This window comes from Scardinius erythrophthalmus, assembly GCF_964197995.2.
Source record: "Scardinius erythrophthalmus genome assembly, chromosome: 17".
In the NCBI taxonomy this organism is placed as follows: Eukaryota; Metazoa; Chordata; class Actinopteri; order Cypriniformes; family Leuciscidae; genus Scardinius; species Scardinius erythrophthalmus.
In genome coordinates this window covers 35,168,880-35,184,155 of record NC_138237.1, presented here as the reverse complement: position 1 = coordinate 35,184,155, position 15,276 = coordinate 35,168,880, and the positions used below count along the sequence as shown (strand labels likewise).

At 36.3% G+C, this 15,276-nt stretch overlaps 1 long non-coding RNA gene across 1 annotated transcript; it reads left to right on the top strand.

The window, feature by feature from the left end:
• Positions 1–9,197: 9,197 nt before the first annotated feature.
• On the top strand, positions 9,198–11,947 carry LOC308705216. Its single transcript, XR_014031891.1, has 4 exons — positions 9,198–9,440; positions 9,515–9,581; positions 10,823–10,988; positions 11,424–11,947. It is a non-coding gene; the product is annotated as an uncharacterized lncRNA (long non-coding RNA).
• The last annotated feature ends 3,329 nt before the right edge of the window (positions 11,948–15,276 follow it).

Genomic DNA, 15,276 nt, shown 5'->3' with positions numbered 1-15,276 from the left:
AACGGGGATATTCTCAGTCTTTCGCAGACCGTTTGACATTTGCTTCGCATACAGGAACTGGTGGCGCATTTTGCATGCTTAAATGTGTTTATAGTTTTTGGGAATTTTGTAATCTATTGACTCGAGAGTGTGCCAGGACGCATCCAGGAGCTTCCAATGAAATATGTTCTATGCACACTTCACTGTTGTTTCTTTGTTCAAACGGCATGTAGTGGTAACCGCAATATTTAAACCAAAGCAGCCTTTTAGACTTTTGCTTAAACTATTCATTAAATATCTGTAAAAATACTGTGCTATTCTGCCTGATTGGTGTTCAAAAGCAATAAGCAACAAGGGGCCATGTGACAGTGTTTTTACCAGGTATTCTACACTGTAAAAAAATTGAAATTGAAATATGCAGGTATTTCTACCTGATTCTACCTATGAATTCTATTTTTGTTGTTGTAACCTAATTCAATCTGGTTTGTGTCACATAAAACAAGGGGATACTGTTTTAACTTAACTGAGTTACATTGACCCATTCATTATACAATTCCCAATAAAGCTCAAGATGGACACATTCGACACAAGCGCACCATTTGACATTTGCTTCGCATACAGAAACTGGTGGCATTTTGCATGCTGAAATGTGTTTATAGTTTTTGAGAATTTTGTAATCTATTGACTTGAGAGTGTGCCAGGACGCATCCAGGAGCTTCCAATGAAATATGTTCTATGCACACTTCACTGTTGTTTCTTTGTTTAAACGACATGTAGTAACCGCAATATTTAAACCAAAGCAGCCTTTTAGACTTTTGCTTAAACTATTCATTAAATATCTGTAAAAAATAGTGTGCAATTCAGCCTGATTGGTGTTCAAAAGCAATAAGCAACAAGAGGCCATGTGACAGTGTTTTTACCAGGTATTCTACACTGTAATTTTTTTTAAATGTGCAGGTATTTCTACCTGATTCTACCTATAAATTCTATTTTTGTTGTTGTAACCTAATTCAATCTGGTTTGTGTCACATAAATCAAGGGGATACTGTTTTAACTTAATTGAGTTACATTGACCCATTCATTATACAATTCCTAATAAAGCTCAAGATGGACACATTCGACACATGCGCACCGTTTGACATTTGCTTCGCATACAGGAACTGGTGGCATTTTGCATGCTGAAATGTGTTTATAGTTTTTGGGAATTTTGTAATCTATTGACTCGAGAGTGTGCCAGGATGCATCCAGGAGCTTCCAATGAAATAGCCTATGTTCTAACGCACACTTCACTGTTGTTTCTTTGTTAAAACGGCATGTAGTGGTAACCGCAATATTTAAACCAAAGCAGCCTTTTAGACTTTTGCTTAAACTATTCATTAAATATCTGTAAAAATAGTGTGCTATTCTGCCTGATTGGTGTTCAAAAGCAATAAGCAACAAGAGGCCATGTGACAGTGTTTTTACTAGGTATTCTACACTATAAAAAAATTGAAATTTGCAGGTATTTCTACCTGATTCTACCTATAAATTCTATTTTTGTTGTTGTAACCTAATTCAGTCTGGTTTGTGTCACATAAAACAAGGGGATACTGTTTTAACTTAACTGAGTTACATTGACCCATTAATTATACAATTCCTAATAAAGCTCAAGATGGACACATTCGACACAAGCGCACCATTTGACATTTGCTTCGCATACAGGAACTGGTGGCATTTTGCATGCTGAAATGTGTTTATAGTTTTTGGGAATTTTGTAATCTATTGACTCGAGAGTGTGCCAGGATGCATCCAGGAGCTTCCAATGAAATAGCCTATGTTCTAACGCACACTTCACTGTTGTTTCTTTGTTAAAACGGCATGTAGTGGTAACCGCAATATTTAAACCAAAGCAGCCTTTTAGACTTTTGCTTAAACTATTCATTAAATATCTGTAAAAAATAGTGTGCTATTCTGCCTGATTGGTGTTCAAAAGCAATAAGCAACAAGAGGCCATGTGACAGTGTTTTTACCAGGTATTCTACACTATAAAAAAATTGAAATTTGCAGGTATTTCTACCTGATTCTACCTATAAATTCTATTTTTGTTGTTGTAACCTAATTCAGTCTGGTTTGTGTCACATAAAACAAGGGGATACTGTTTTAACTTAACTGAGTTACATTGACCCATTCATTATACAATTCCTAATAAAGCTCAAGATGGACACATTCGACACATGCGCACCGTTTGACATTTGCTTCGCATACAGGAACTGGTGGCATTTTGCATGCTTAAATGTGTTTATAGTTTTTGGGAATTTTGTAATCTATTGACTTGAGAGTGTGCCAGGACGCATCCAGGAGCTTCCAATGAAATATGTTCTAACGCACACTTCACTGTTGTTTCTTTGTTCAAACGGCATGTAGTAACCGCAATATTTAAACCAAAGCAGCCTTTTAGACTTTTGCTTAAACTATTGATTAAATATCTGTAAAAATACTGTGCTATTCTGCCTGATTGGTGTTCAAAAGCAATAAGCAACAAGAGGCCATGTGACAGTGTTTTTACCAGGTATTCTACACTGTAAAAAAATTGAAATGTGCAGGTATTTCTACCTGATTCTACCTATAAATTCTATTTTTGTTGTTGTAACCTAATTCAATATGGTTTGTGTCACATAAAACAAGGGGATACTGTTTTAACTTAATTGAGTTACATTGACCCATTCATTGTACAAATACCAATAAAGCTCAGGATGGACACATTCGACACATGCGCACCGTTTGACATTTGTTTCACATACAGGAACTGGTGGCATTTTGCATGCTTAAATGTGTTTAAGCATTACGCTGTGTATGTAGTGTTTAAGCACTACGACTGCACCAGGCCTATAGAGGGCAGTATTGTGGTGACTCAGGACATCTTCTCTGAAGGACAAAGAAGAAGAAAAGATTTGTGTTTGGCTGCTCCTTGCTGATCGCTGAATTTTGCTTCAATGAGAAATTGTGATTTAAAGGGATACTTCACCTCTGGAAAGATGAATGTGTATTTAAAATAGGTCATTTATGTCGAAGAAATGTGAATTATTTTTTTTTAAATTTGGAGCTTTCTAGACTGAGAAAAGCCAGAAAATGTATTTTTGGCTTATGTGGATGAAAGACAACAACTCCCAGAATGCACTTGCTTCGCTGCCCTAGGAGGCCACGCCTACCGGTAAGAGAGCTCAGTTGAAAACAAGGTTAGGCTACCAGTGAGTCTCCGTGACGAGTCTGCCTGGGATTTCGGGATCGCCCAAAATGTCCGGGATTCGGCTTTTGCGTTCTACAGTCGCCATTCATTATGTTTACTGTGGCGAGCAGGACGAGGCTGAGGGCTGCGGGAGAACGGCGCGAGGCCGGTGGCGTCATTACTGAGACACGTCGGTCTCGCAACGGAGGTGCGTGAATTTTTTTAGCAATGTTAAAACGCACATCAACCGATCACTTGTTTAGCGTTCATGTAAACACTATATTCAGATTCACCGATCGGAATGAATTCAGTTAGATTGAAACAAGAGGTGTGCATGTAAACAATGAATGGCAACCGCAGAAAGCAAAAGCCGAATCCCGGACATTTTGAACGATCTCGCCCGCCGGACAAGTCCGGGAAAAGGAGGATGGTAACCCCTACTACTCAGCTTTCTCCTACTACTCAGCTTTATCCACAGAACGAGAGCCTGCTAGCTTAGCTTCCAAAGAAAGACGGCTGACTGTGTGTACATTCTGTGAGTGAGATCCCACCCTCTATGGGCGGGTTAAAAACATGCAGAACAGCTCCTCCTACTGGCTGTAGTCTTTAGCCTCTGGCCAGAAAATCCTCCGATGACGCAAAATGACGATTTTTGCGTCATCGGAGGATTTTTTCCAGACAAAAAATACATAAATCTCTTGTCTCAGGGGGATATGAGGGTGGAAAGCATGGTAATTCGAAAATACTACAGGTTTTCTACTAATACAAAGCTTAATGCTAAATCCTGAAGTATCCCTTTAAGGTTACTATACGCATTATGTTACATCAAAGTGAAAATCACAATTGACATTATAAAGCAAACATACACTCAATTTGAGCCTCTTGATTATATCAAACTTGTTAAGTAATTTTGCCTAGCTGGACAAATCAGGTTATATCTACTGACAGCTATGCTTCAGTAAAACCATGTTTTTTCAGGTTGGTTGCATTCAGTTGTAATCAGTCATCTTAAATCATGCATTTCATTTCAACAAAACCAGTTATTGTAGATGGTAAGTACATTTTCTAAGTAGAACTGACAAAACATTTTTTTCAGTGTAAGCCTGAAACTCCCATATCCACTCTAAAATCTAATGGCTTCTCGCTGTTTTTTTTTTTTTTTTTTTTTTTTTAAATAAGAGACACCCATGTTCAATAAATCATTACATTTATTAATAATTGGAGTAAACAGTTCTGTCACAAAGTAATTGTTTATGAAATTATTAATTGTTTTTAAGCTTTTTGTGCTATTGCATATATCCAAACACAATTTGAACAGTATCTTTAGTATAATTTCTTAATGTTTATCTATGTTATACTTGTGCTGATTATCCGAATCAACTGAACATTTGTTATATCAGAACCATGCTTAAAATTGCTCTTCAAACATCCCCTTTTCATTTTCTCCTCGAGCAACAACCGTTTCAGTTAACCAACTTAAACAACAAACTGTCAAGTCAAACCGTATCTACTTTATGCAATGGCTTGTGTTAGTGTACATGTAATTATAGCTCAATCTGAAGCTCCTTTGATTTCTCTTTCTACCACTGAAGCCATCTGCCCTTCGGTGGCTTATTACAGTAAATGAAGCTGATTACACAAAGTTTTGTTGTTATACTTTGGAGGGATATAGTTTCCTTTCCCAAACCTCAGCTATACTGTGCACATAATGCTTGTATAAGCTCTGTATATTATGTCACATATTTGACCTGGAAGCATTAAATACATAGCTGAAACTAATTAGTGGTGTTTGCTAAGGCAAGCATGGCTATTACCATATCAAATACATACTAGGGTTGGAGATTTGAACAGTATTAAAGTTCATCATGTAACTCACAGTGTTTGTATTATGAACATGAATCATTCTTCAAATTGTGTGGTTCGTCAATGTGATCTTATTACTATTGGTGTGTATTTTATGTAAAACACATTTGGTTCAACATGCATGTTTACTTACATTTGCATAGACAATAAAATGCACATTATTGTCTTATTGCAGCATCTAAAATGGGCATGATTTATGTATGAACAACTTTATAGACGTACAGATGTTTACAATTTTTAATATTGTGAATTTTGAATTCATGGAATTAATCTGATACTGTTGTATGTATGATTTTTCAGAAGATATGTTTTCAATCACATTTGTTCAGCACTTGTTCAGGCAGTTCACTCATTTACATAATTTGAAATGATAACATTTCATTTTGTTTTGTGACTTCCTGTGCTAACTCTTTTCAAAGGGTTATATAATGTTAAACACAACTGCTCTTTAACATTTCTGTAACCGTTCAACCATAAAATACTCCAAAAAAGGCAACATAAACCATAATTAAAGCAATTAATTTGATCTGTGCACTGTAATCCAAATATTCAGAATCCAAATGATTGTTTTTTGTTTGTTGTTGTTGTGAGGAACAGACCCAAATTCAAACCTTTATTTAACAATCTTTGTCTCCATCCCCAGTAGTGATTGTTACTGTCAAACCCTGCACTCATCACCATTTGTTTCGTCGCCCAGCATCCCTCTCCCTCCTCCTCTGCCAGGGCCATCCAGTTCTTTAGCCCTGCTAATTACTAATTAGAAACTATGGTAACAAATAATGAACTAGAACTCAAGCAAAACAGTGACAGAAAATGAAACTAAACAGGACATGATCTTGACACTTGCATTTGACATGCATCATGTTTCATATAGTGTATGTGTTTGAATGAGATATGCACGCCTTCACAGGTCATATGATTTGCAGCAATTAACAACTAAAATTCTACTCCTTACCTTAAAAACTTATTGTATAACTGCCAGAGGGGACAGCAAATCCAACACATCGTCATTTGAACTACTTTGGTACTGTTTTGTGATATTTTAGCAATAAATTAACAACATTCATTGCACTTATCTGTCTGTTGCATTTTTCTTAAAACTATACTTTTAAGAAATGTTCAGGGTTAGGTTTTGAGATCAGAGTGGGATAAGCAGGCAAAAAGTATCTGATATTAAAACTAAAAGGGTCATTGTAAAATATTCTACCTGTTATTTGTTTTTCTAGTCTTTTTCTAGGCTCTATAAAAGTGGTTATGGTTAGGGTTGGGGTAGGGTTAAAGGGATAGTTCACTTTGAAATTAAATTTTGGTCTGTTTTAGCTTACCTCAAGGGCATCCAAGATGTAGGTGTCTTTTTTTCCGCAGTAGTTTCAATTTTGATATTTTTAGGTCAAACCGTTCTTGTCTGTCAGTCATATAATGCAGGTCTATGGACACTGTCTCAAATGGACACTGAGTCCAAATTAAAACAATTCCCCATCGTCCAAATTAAACAATTCCCCATCGTATGTACACATTGATGGCCTAAGACACGAAACGAGCGGTTTGTGTGAGAAAACGAACAGTATTTATATCGATTTTAGCTCTTATACACAGCCACGTCCAAGTGATCTGAGGGCGCGAGCGCATCCTGGTGTGTGACGTGTGCGCAGACTGGTGCATAAATATATATACACAAGATGTCGCCTTGTCTACGGCAGTTCATTGGAACGAATGTCTTTAAGGCGACATCTAGTGTATATATCTATGCACCAGTCTGCGCACACGTCACACACCAGGATGCGCGCGCCCTCAGATCACTTGGACGTGGCTGTGTATAAGAGCTAAAAACGATATAAATACTGTTCGTTTTCTCACACAAACCGCTCGTTTCGTGTCTTAGGCCATCAATGTGTAATTACGATGGGGAATTGTTTAATTTGGACGATGAGGAATTGTTTTAATTTGGACTCTGTGCATGCTCTTTGAGACAGTGTCCATAGACCTGCATTATATGACTGACAGACAAGAACGGTTTGACCTAAAAATATCAAAATTTAAACTATTGCAGAAAAAAAGACACCTACATCTTGGATGCCCTTGAGGTAAGCTAAAACATACCAAAATTTAATTTCAAAGTGAACTATCCCTTTAATATTAAATATGTCTATGAAGTAGTAAAAATGTAACTATACAAATGTATTTATGTTACAAATGATTTGTAAATATTTTACATTTCTATAACTTTAAATACGTAATAATGTTTACGTTTTAAATGAAGTACATCCATATGTTTCAATATCTATCCAAACACACAAAATTATGCTTTTAGACCTGTAAATGTTACATACTAATATCTATGTATAAACAGGCTGGGTTTGTTGAGGAGAGGTGTGCTATTACTTTTGCAATAAAAAAAACAAAAAAAACAAAACAAATGGTGAACAGCCTGGAAATGACACATATTTAATAGCATGTGGAGAGGGAAATTACATTTTAAGCATTTTTGGAATGTAATAACACTCATTTGTCTTGCTAAAGCTAATTTCACAGCTAGCATTTTGTCATCTAATTTCACCCTTTTTGCATAAAACGATGATGAAATGATGCACAATAAAAATATTCTATTGATATGATGTTTACCTTATTTGAAAAACTGTATAGTGAAATGGGTTATGTTTATACCACTCTTTGACATTCATACACTGTTAAAAATTGCTGTAGTTTTTACAGTAAATATTTACAATAGACTACTGTATTTTAAAATTTACAGTATTACTGTATTTTGCCATGTGGGAGCATGCATGTTCCTATGACTTGTGGAAACATGCTTACCGGTATGCAGTAAATGCTACTGGATATCACGCATATACCACTGTAATTTATTTTATTTATTTATGTTTTAAGAAAAAAAAAACGGTTGCAAAAGTTTTTGCTTCACAAGTCAATAACACTAAAGTAATAGTCAACTGTAATAAATACAGCCTTTTTTTAGCGAATTATTTACACCATTTAAACTCTGACATTTGATTATATAACGTACACCTCTAGTACTTTAAAACTGTTGGCTTTTAAAAAAACTCCCATGATTAAACAACGACATCGGCGTAGCGCAGTGCGTGTGATGTCATTTCGTCAATCGTCATCTTCAGTGGACATCTTGGGGGACCGTTGGGACTTTCCACGCGCTGCATCATCATCACCACTCAATTTTCGCGCTCACCTCATGCACGCTAAGTTTACCGAAGGAGGACGAGGACCTCGAATGAGAGTGAGACGACGAGGTGTGTAACGCTAGTAATTCATGCTTTAGTAGTGTAAACGTGAAATCCTGTTACATCCACAATATATTAACTATTATTTTTTTTATTTTTTTTTGTGACGTTTCAAAATTGATAATCTAGATTATTTGTCCAATTTTATGATACTGAATTTGCTTGATGAGTCCAGACACAGATGAACGATTAAGTTAGCTGGCTAACGTTAACTGTTATATTTTCTTCACCGTGAAAGTGTGGCCGTGCTGTCATTTTATATTAGTGCTACATTTTTGTTAACTGTTCGGTATAAAATGATTTTACATTGTTGTTGGTAGTAACGTTAGACATGTAAGCTTTTAAACATTGCAATTAAATTGTGTAGGTTTTATGCAACTAAATAGTGTTTAACTTGACTGCCAAGCCATTAGCTAATGTAATAGCACGTTTTTGTTCGATTTAAGATGGTGTAATTAAGTATTTTTTTGTTTTATTTTTATGTTAATATTATTTGTAAGGGTGCTTGGTATTCATATTTGTAATTTAGTTGTTAAATAGAAAGTAGTGTAAACGTGACATTAGTATTTGCTGTGCACATGCTTTATTGCTGTGCATTTATTAGCTTGTGAAGGGTTTTTTTTTTTTTTTTTTTGGGCAGTTGAACATGTTCTGTCACTTTTGTAATAATGAGAGCAGTACAATCCTGAGTTTTGTGCAGCATGTGAAATTGCATAGAAATGTGCATAAATCAGGATTTAGATGTGGTGTACCTGATTGCCCACATATTTTGTCTCTCTCAGTAAATTTCTTCTGAAGGAATGTCTGGAGCCGATAGAGGAGAACTTCACAAGTTGATGGAGGTCACATATTACCGTCAGCGCCACCTCCACCACTGTCTGAACTAAAGAACTCATGGCCTTACCTGTTTTGTCTGAAGGGGATCTTTTTACATTTCCAATTGCTTACTGAAAATCATGGAGAGCATTGAAGGGAAAGGAAAGAGGATTCTAAGATTTTTTCAAGAAAAGCCAACAAACAATGTGGTGTGTGCTGTTCTGTCGAAGTATCAAGAGGGAAATTCTATGGTCCTGTGCATCTTGCAACTCTTAATGGCCCATTTTAAAGAGAGAACAGAATCCCTTATAATTGAAGCTGATGTAAGTATAACATTTAGATTTTTAATGTGTTAAAGATTTCATTGAAATGCTAAATTAATTTTTGTTTTTCTTAGGCAGCAGCAACTTCAGCCGACATGGAAAGAGAGGGATTACCGGATTCACCCGCACTGATCATCCAAGGTTTTTTGCTTTACTTTGTGTCTGTGTCTCCATCATATAAACTTTTCTTTGCTCTCTAGCTTTTAAATGGATAACTGTTTGTCCTGTACTGTTTTTTTTCTTCTCACTTTAATGGCCATTTTAAAAATACAATTTTGCCTCCTCTGTTCCTGTATTCTATTTCACAATTCTATTCTCATTCCTATATTCCTTCCATAGTTAGCTCTCTCTGTGCCCTGTTTTTTTTTTTATCTCTGAACCATTCTCTCTCATTAGTAACAAAAATCCTTATTAGTAACATTAATCTTCATTGTAAATCCATAGTTTATAGTGTCTTTATCTAAAAATAAAAAATTACATCATGATTTACTCACCCACAAGCCATCCTAGGTGTATATGACTTTTCTCTTTCAGACAAATGCAATCAGTTATTTTAAAGAATGTCCTGGCTCTTCCAAGCTTTATAATGGCAGTGAATGGAGGATGAGATTTTAAAGCTCTAAAAAGTGCATCATCCATCATAAAAGTAATCCAGGAAAAAGTAACTCCAGGGGGTAAATAAAGGCCCTCTGAAGCGAAGCAATGTGTTTGTGTAAGTAAAATATACATTGTTAAACAAAAGTCGACTTATGCCAAAAGAAAGTAACTCCTGACATGATGTATAGTGTAAGCTTTAACGCCTCTCGTGGTTCAAACAAATAGGGCTGTGTAACAAACTTAAGGTCTTCTCTTATATCGATTCGAAATCCTCAGAAATTTGTCTTTAAAAATTATTGTTTTAGACTTCTAATTCGAGTCTTTTTTTTTTTGCTCTATCCTCTGCACTTACGTGTTCTTCGTTGCGTCAGGTCAGAGTTCACTCTTTCGCCATAAATATGCTGAAAGCTAGATATTTTAATTTAAATGGTTTTAAATATGGATATTTTTCTTAAACAAATGCATCGCTTCACTTCAGAAGGCCTGAGTCATGTGGAGTACTTTTATGATCGATGGATGCACTTTTTGGGCTTCAAAATCTTGGCCGTCATTCACTACCATTATAAAGCTTGGAAGAGCTAGGACATTTTTTTAATATAACTCCGATTGCAATTGTCTGAAAGAAGAAAGTAATTTACTCCTATGATAGCGTGAGTAAATCATGGTAATTTTCACTTCATTTCATTCTTTTCAGACTATCCCTTTATCATGAGCTACCCATGAACCATACTTTTACAACACTTATTAATCTATGCTCTGCCGTATTTTATTTTTATTTTTTATAGGTGAATCCATGACCCCAAGCAAGTGGATGTCAGTCGAAAGGGAAGTTGTCCTGGGCCCATTTTCAGAGTCATTTGTTGAGGGCCTGGCAGCGTTGTTTGCGACCTATTACAACTTAAATCTTGCTTATCAGGATGACGCTGCATGCACGCTGGAATTTATTCAGAGGTATTTCAGAGCATAAAATCTTACTCTATATTTATTGTGGACTTTCAAATTTTCTTGACTTTTTTTTTTTTTAGGTTTTCAATTTAGGATAGTTTATCAGGATTAGATATTTTATGGAAAAGTTTTCAAATGAACAAAAAAAAAATTTGCTAACCACACACTGAATAGAGAATTATTTTCATGAATAACTAAATCTAAAATTACTAAAATTAAATCTGTATAATAATGATATAATCTGTACATTTTGTTTATTGCAAACATGGAAGGCTAAATATTTTTATATTAAAATTTTGGATAAAATTAAATATGACCCTAACTCTTCATTAATTGAAATTAAATGTAATTTATGAGTTGTCTGACAAATTTTGTATTTTATTGTTTAAGTGTATACTGTTTTTTTGATAATTGGATGTTGTGTGTTTTTTTTTTCCACAGAGGACTTGTGGGCATTAACCTGGAAACTGGATCAAAAGTTGCTGCTGGAAACAAGAAAATGCATGAAATGAACCCATATGTATGCACACTGTTACGGAAACTATGGACTTTGAATGGCTTGCCATTTAAACAAAAGTATTCCAATGGAATTGATACAAGAGACTCTGACCTGATTTCCAAGTTCATGATTGATGTTCAATACATTCTTGCCTTTTTTTATGGATTTGGCAAATTAAAGGTAGGCACAGTTCAAACCATTTCTTTTGTTTATGACTGAAGTTCAGTCACACTTTAGGGATGTGTGCCTTGTATAGTTGATACTTAAAGGATTAGTTCACCTCAAAATGAAAATTTCCTGATAATTTACTCATCCCAATGCCATTCAAGATGTTCATGTCTTTCTTTCTTCAGTGGAAAATAAAGTTTTTTGAGGAAACCATTTCAGGATTTGTATCCACACAATGGATTTCAATCGCAACCAATATGTTGAAGTCCAAATCAATGCAGTTTCAAAGGGCTTTGAAGTGCTTCAAACGGCTCTGCACGATCCCAGCTGAGAAATGGGGTTTTATCTAGCGAAACGATCTGTAATTTTCTAAATAAAATAAAAATGTATATACTTTTTAACCACAATTGTTCGTCTTGTGCTGGTCTGCTACGCGCCATGCATTACGTCATCACGTTGGAAAGGTCACGGGTCACGTCATCGGTCTAAGTTATTTGTCTGTGTATTCCGGTTCAAAAAGGTAGGGAAGGGCGAAAAATGTATCTAATTTTCTCCTCCAACTTCAAAATCGTCCGACATTTTTGTTTTAGTTTTTTCGTGACCTTTCCAATGTGATGAAGTAATACGTAGCGCATCTCGGAGATGGTACAAGATGTGCATTTGTGGTTAAAAAGTATATATTATTTTTTTAATGACCAACAGTTTCGCTATACAAGACCCTATTCCTCAGCTGGGATCGTGCAGAGCCGTTTGAAGCACTTCAAAGCCCTTTGAAACTGCATTGATTTGGACTTCAACATGTTGGTTGCGATTGAAATCCATTGTGTGGATACAAATCCTGAAATGTTTTCCTCAAAAAACGTTATTTATTTTCCACTGAAGAAAGAAAGACATGAACATCTTGAATGGCATTGGGATGAGTAAATTATCAGGAAATTTTCATTTTGAGGTGAAATAATCCTTTAAGTGCCGCTGTTCTCAGTGGTTCTTTCCAAGGCTAAAGCCTTTCATTTAATCTCCATTTTTGTTTCTCCCAATATATTTTGGAATCTGGTGCTTATGTTAAATAGCCATTATTGCACAATAAATTTGTTATATTAATGAAAACCTGTTATTGTGAGTTTTATTTGACAAAGGCTGAAACTTACAGCAAACGTACACACAAAGCAGTGAAAAATCTCAAATGTAGTTAGTGAATTGAATTCCACAGCAAATGCTCTAATTTACTGTAAAATGTATAGCAGTACATGTAAGTTCATTGTTGCTCTTGTAATTTCACTTGCATTCACAAACATTATTTCGACTGTAATTTTAGTTACAGCTGTAAAAACAATTTTACAGCATATATAAGGCAGTGTGCTGTGTTTTTTACGGTACAATTGTAGTTAATGATTTACAGTGCTCTTGTAAATTTTACAGTCTTAGTGGCAACCAAAGTTGCCAGTAAGTTACTGTAAATTTTACAGTACAATTGTAGTTAATGATTTACAGGACTCTTGTAAATTTTACAGTACAATTGTAGGTAATGATTTACAGGACTCTTGTAAATTTTACAGTACAATTGTAGTTAATGATTTACAGGACTCTTGTAAATTTTACAGTCTTACTGGCAACCAAAGTTGCCAGTAAGTTACTGTAAATTCTACAGTAAATTTTTTACAGTGTAGTTTAACAGTGGACCTGGGATAAGGGTCAAACAATATAATCAATGTATAAACGTCATTGAATAAAATTTGAAGGCATTAAAAAAGTGATGAAATTGTCCTAACAAAAACAAAAGTTTAAATCTGTTTTGTCTAACTGTCTGATGTTTACTTTTGGCAAGTGATATAGCAACTTCATATTTTATTACAGAATGTGCGCACTATGATTATCAGCATTTCACAGTATTGATATGAGAGTCTATGTTGTGGACTGCAGGCTAACTTTAAAGTAATGAACTCTTTGTCTTAGCTTTTAAAGCCAAGTGGTATCAAGGGTTTTCAGAGTATCAACATTAATATTTAATGTATGACTTACAGAGACAAAGCTCTCGTGCCCTGTCTCTTCCTCTCTCTCTCTCTCTTGCTGTCTCTTTTTTCCTTTCTTTCGTTCCCCTTCCCCTTGTCCATCCATCTGGAGTTGATCAGCTCATTTCCTGACTAGTATTACAGTGAACAATTATCTTCAGATCGGGAGACAGCGGGACTTGAAAGACTCTGAGTAGCAGGGGGCCGAAGAGCAGATGAAAAAGGGGCACATGTGTCCCATCACCTTAATGAAATCAACCTGACCGTCCCGGAGCGACTCCCTCTGCTAACACGACACACTGTCACCACTCACTTACACCAAACCGCACAACAAACACACTCAAGCTGACCTGTCACATCTAATATACACTCAATTATTCAACTCTCAGACTGTCATGGCTAAGTGGCTACTTCTCTGATTCAATGACTGGACAGAAACATAACAAATCAGTCAATGTTTCCTTAGTTTTTTCACCTCTTACCCCGCAAGAGATTTTCAAAATATGCAAGAAATGAGAAGACTGTAGATTAACAATTCATTGCTGTCAATCCTTGGTTAAGTGGAAACTGTCCACCAAAACAAGCAGAGAATTGCTCATTTGCAGACCTGCCAGTCAATTACCACTAAAGTTCTTTCTTTTTCTTTTTTTTTCTGAGGGCGCATGCCGGGGCACTGACATTTGAACTTGTGGGCGGAGGGTTCCTGACAGACCCCTGTGGCAGTCTGCTCCTATTGAGGGTCCATTCAGGCGAGGGGACTTCTCCCCTCGCCTGAGTCCCTCCCTCTCTGACTTGCCCCACTGTGCCTGGCGTCTCTCTCTCATTAAATGTTGTTGGGGTCGGAGGCAAACGTCTGCTTGGGCTGGGGGGCAGGAAGGATCGCATTAATGAAGGGGACACCCGCTGTCCAGGTGTCGGGTGACATGGCGTGCCCTGTTTGTGTTTGGGTCTAGAGGGTTTATTGTGACTGCACTTGTGAGTAACAGTCTCAGTCTGTTTCGTTGATTACATTCAAATTCCTACAGTGTCCATATTTAGAAACCACGTGCTATTCTGAAGAGTTCTTGGAGGTGAACCGACACCATTCAAGTCAACAATGAGTCCAACTTAAGGTGATGGAAGAACTTGAGTGGATGTCTCCAGGGGTAATTCTCCTTCACGCTTTGCTGTGGCAACCGATTTTTTTTGTACCATTCCCTGCATTTAAAAAACAATTACGCCAAGCAAGGGCCTCGACCTAAATTAAAAGCCTGTCTTCAGTGTTGTAAACCCTTCTCGTAAATCAAGGCTTCCGTGCATTGCTCAGTCACTGTCTGTGAGAAATGAGAGGTCGCGAAAGGGCCCCTTCATTTACTTGTGGGCGTTTACACGGAAACTTTAGTCATGAAGGTGGGTGAGTCATGAACCCTAATGGCTTCATCGGTTCAGGGATCTGGCATGGCGGCAACCTGTGATTACAAAGCATGGCACATCTCCAGGGATCCAATAAGAGGACCCAGAACCAGAAAAAGGCCAGCCATAACAGTGTTTGTTTGGTCCTTCTCTGTAGGGATGTGTTGTACATAGAGCTTAACAGTTGAGTTTTTTTTTATTTATTTATTGAGGATATGAAAGTCTT